At 36.3% G+C, this 4,606-nt stretch overlaps 1 protein-coding gene across 2 annotated transcripts in view; it reads left to right on the forward strand.

Moving 5' to 3' along the window:
* The window catches only part of LOC106867637 (carboxylesterase 5A-like), an 80,480-nt gene extending 80,176 nt beyond the window's left edge, over window positions 1–304 (forward strand). For both annotated transcript variants that reach the window (XM_052965976.1, XM_052965975.1), the window contains exon 5: window positions 63–304. The gene's annotated coding sequence lies outside the window, so the exon portion shown is untranslated. The remainder of the gene's footprint in view (window positions 1–62) is intronic.
* Window positions 305–4,606: the final 4,302 nt, after the last annotated feature.

Raw genomic sequence — 4,606 nt, forward strand, 5'->3', positions numbered from 1 at the left:
GTTTTCTCTTTGAAAGCCTTTTTTAGTCTATCCACTGATACAGTGTCTTTACAACCATTAAGGTCTATAGTGAAAAATCTATCCATGCGTGAAAGAAAACGGAAAGGACCTGCTTACGATGCTGTTAACGGAGGCTTGACAACATCATTGCACACAACAACGGGAATCCAAGAAGTAAAGCTTCTTTCAAGGCAGAGCTAGAAATGCAATCATCAAGTAGGTAAGAGGTTTTAAACAGGAGCGATATATTAAAAATTGGTAAAACTAAACATTGTCGAGGATAAATTAAATTTATTATTGTTCATGAATATGTTAGTGTTATTTCATTTCCGAACGGTTTTGCTGCTGTTTGTTTATGTAGTTTGATTTCTTTGTTCATCAGTTACTACTAAGATAGAGACACGAGTAAAATTAATACTAGAGAAATGAAAATAAACTTTGTAAACAGCAACGGCGCCATAACTTATGTGGAAACCATGAGTGTGCTTTCAAGAGAAATAATCAGAAAAGACTTGAAAGTGAACGTAAGATCGTAATACTTCATATAAAGTAAAGTAATTATAAAAATTAATCCAGAATCCTTGCCCGGTACCGGATCCATCCCCAAATCGAATCAGTTCGTGCCAGTGTCATGAGGCCAAACATCCCTGAAAGTTTCATCCAAATCCATCCAGCGATTCTTGAGATATCTTGTCCACGGACAAACAAACAAAGACGACTGAAAACAATACCTCCGCCTACGCTAAGTCGGACGTATTAAAGGGGTGAAAGGAAAAAATTTACAGTGACAATGCTCTTCTCAATATGTGTGACGTACCAGTTAGAACAATCTTTTGTACTTCTTACATGGATGGTAAACCAGAAATCATCCTCAAACAATTTTCAGTTACTTTTATAATCATTCCAACTGCTCCTACAATCGCTGGTATTGTAACCGTCTTGAGATGACATTTTTTCAGTTCCAATCAACAAATCTTTATATTTTCTGTGCTTATCAAATTCTTTTGCCGAGATATTATGATCATAAGGTATGCCTATGTCAATCAATAAACAGACTTTATTGTCTTGGTCTTTCACAACAATATCTGGTTTGTTTGCCTTGATAGTCCGATCCATTTTTACTGGAAAGTCCTAAAGAATCGTTACATTTTCTCCTTCAGTTACAGCTTCGTAGTGGTGCTTGTCCTATTTGTCAGCAGTTTTCATTTTATAATGCCAATATTTTAATCAATGTGGATATTGACCAACTCTGTTATATCCTGATTTATGCTCTGTAGGTGTTAAAACTTTACACCCAGAGATTAGCTGGTCCAAGGTTTCAATTTCATTATTGCAGTTTCGGCACTTTGGGTCCACTCCATTTTTCATCGTCTGTAGTCTTCCTTTTTTTTTCTCTTTCATTTATGTGTGTTGTATCGTATCTAGTTCATTGATTCCTAAGTATTCGTATGCCTGGATTTGGTCTAATTCTTTTATTTCATTTGCTTTATCGAGTGTAATAGTGTTACTTTTAACTGGTTTTCCTCTTTTTGAGGTTCGTTCGGCACATATTTCTAAGCTGAATTTCATGTTTATTTCTCTGGTAAATCCATGTACTGTCTATAATAATGTTTCCAGCTGTTTATCATTTGTAGCGTACAGTTTTAAATCATCCATATACAAGAGAAGGCTGATTGTTTTGCTGTAACAGTTGTATTCACATCCAGTTTTGTTAAGCATACCAGATAAAGGTGTCAGTTTCAAGCAGAAAAGGAGTGAAGAGAGCGTGTCTCTCTGGAATATTTCCCTTCTAATGAGGATGGCTTTGGCTTTTATGAGCTGTAGCACTGTCAGCAATTATTCATGGAATCTGCTATATAGTTTATGATTATTGGTGCTACCTTGTTCATGGCTAGTGTTTCTAGGATCCATGTGTGGGGAATACTATCATAAGCCTTTCAGTAATCGATCCAGGCTATACTTCATCTTTCTGCGGCTGTCTTCAGTTGTGGCTCTATTGATCAGTAGCTGATCTTTACAGTATTATTATCCTTTTCTCTTTATCACAGGTTTTGTTGGAGCTCCTGGAGTCTTGCATCGGCAGAGGGCTTGCTACCTACAACATACGGTACCATGCTATTCGTTCTTTTCAGCTATCTAATACTTTCCTGATTATTCTGGCAGTGCCAAGGAGACAAACGTTTTGTAACGGTTCTATTATAACTCCCTTTATATTGCTCTTCATGCCTCCTGATACTGTTCCCAAGGACCCAATAATAATTGGCGCTATCTTCACCTTCTTCCTTTTCCATAGCTGAACTATTTTGTACTTAAGAGGGTTGCATTTATTTTATCACCTTCCTTCTTGACTATTCCTGGGTCAAAGGCGTATGCAGCATCAACTACATAGCATGTTGTGCGGTGCTGTATTATATGGTATATTATAATTACTGTTGTTATTATTGTTGTTGTTGTTGTTGTTGTTGATATATGTTTGGCTTTTGCTTTGTATTTGTATAAGTCCCCAAGATTCGTCCAGAGATCTCAACAGACAAGTTTGAAGTTCAAGTTAGTGTTATGACTAAGATATCATGTATTTGGTTTTGCACAAAATATCATCATCATCATCATTATTATTATTATTGCTTTTGCACACCTTCTAACGCTGGAGTGTCAGCTGTTCACTACCAGTGAACTAAGGTAACACCCCTTATGTTTCGAGCACCATCCGGAGATTTCGAGCGGTTCCAAGCAGTGCTGTTTTCTGCAAGTGCTCCACCCTTATTGCAGTCCCTGTTTGTTTCGTGTACTTCTCGAGATTTTTGCTCACTATTCCCAGGGCTCCGACAATTATTGTTACTACTACCACCTTTTTCATCGACCACAACTGCTTACCTTCCCAAGCTAACCTGTCATATCTCTCTACTTTTCTTCTTTATCGCATACCTTGTTGTCAGCTGGGCATGCTATGTCTATGATCCAGCGTATTTTACTTTCTTTCTCAATTAAGACTATGTCCGGCTTCCTATTGTCTACCGTATAGCCTTCATACTTTGGTCGTATCTTACTATCTTTGCAACAAGGCGCTGTTTCAGTTCTGCCAGGCCCTTTATTTCAATATTATACTTCCTTTTCAGTGCCCTGTATTCTTGCTCGCTTTTAAGTTCCCCTTTCTCTTTTCGGTCTAACACAGAGATTTCCTTCGAGAGCATGTCTCACCCTGCCTGGTTTCTTCTTTTCCACCATGGATCTTTTCTTTTGTCTCTCCCATTATGTTTCTTTTTCTTGACATCAACACCCACATTTTCTGCTACAACAATACTTGCTGCCTTGATCAAATTATTTGTTTCTGTGTTGTTTGTTCTGATGTATTTCAGAATTCCATTGACATTTTTCGTTTCTTGGTTCAATTTCCATCGGTCAACCTTTTTAAGGTTGCAATTAATGTCGCTATCGTTCTCCTGTAGTCTTACCTTTATTCTGTCGTTGATTGCCTTTTGTTCATCTTTCATGTCACCATTAGTTTTATTGTCTTCTTTTAGATCATCTCTATGTCTCTCATCAAATAAACTACCACTGCTCCTTTCCTGTGCTATGAGATTACTCTTATTAGTAAGAACTGTATATTCATTGTTATCTCTAATGCTATTATTATTATTATTATTATTATTATTATTATTATTATTATTATTATTATTATTATTATTAAGATCATACCAGCATTTATATAGGTTCTGAATTCAAATATCTCTTGAGTCAGTTTTGCTTTTGTTGTTATTGTTTCTCGGTCACTAAAAGACAGTACTAGTCATGAACTGGAGTCGATTCTAGTTATGCGCCAATCGGACAATTTTACGAAGACGTTATTAGGTTTAAGTAACTGATAATGCGTGCGTCAAGAAGTTTTAATATTCAATACATTTGGAGTGTATTTTTGAAGGATAAAGAAATGACACTTTCCTCCAAGATCACATTCCAATGCTTCACAGTTCTTGATTAGTTGTGTCGCTATCTATTACCAAATCACTCTTTAAAACAGCAATAGTTTTAATTCTGAATTCAGTGTTTTTCTCAGTCATTGTGATTAAATGCAACGGTCAGTATGTTGAGTGCAGTCTGTGTTGAAGTAGACTATCTTTCCTTTCGTGTTACAATCATATCCTGTTTTCACACATATTGTATGACCCGTTCACAACACATACAACTTCCATCGTCGTTGACAAGCGTCATTATATTTAGAGAAATTGATTTGAGATGAATAATGCAATGATATACGGTTGTTTGATGGTAAAATTTCTAGTGGAATTCATATTGTTTAAACTAATACGACAGTCCCTACATTGAATACCAGTACTACAAGGAATTAGAGTTAACTGAACAGATTCCTAATCGTAGGTAAATCCAACAAAATGCTTTGCCGGATTTCTTCCAGCGCTTTACGTTCGGAACTTAATCCCCGCCAGGCCAATTTTCAGAATCAATTACATAAGTACCAGTAGAGCTCTTTCATGTAATTCACAGATCCCAACCTCCTAAAATTTCTGGCCTTGCGTCAAAAATTCAGAAAGTTATTATTATTATTATTGTTGTTGTTGCTGTTGTTCTTGTTCTTGTTCTTGTTCTTGTT

The sequence above is a fragment of the Octopus bimaculoides genome, chromosome 3, assembly GCF_001194135.2.
Source record: "Octopus bimaculoides isolate UCB-OBI-ISO-001 chromosome 3, ASM119413v2, whole genome shotgun sequence".
NCBI classification, from domain to species: domain Eukaryota; kingdom Metazoa; phylum Mollusca; class Cephalopoda; order Octopoda; family Octopodidae; genus Octopus; species Octopus bimaculoides.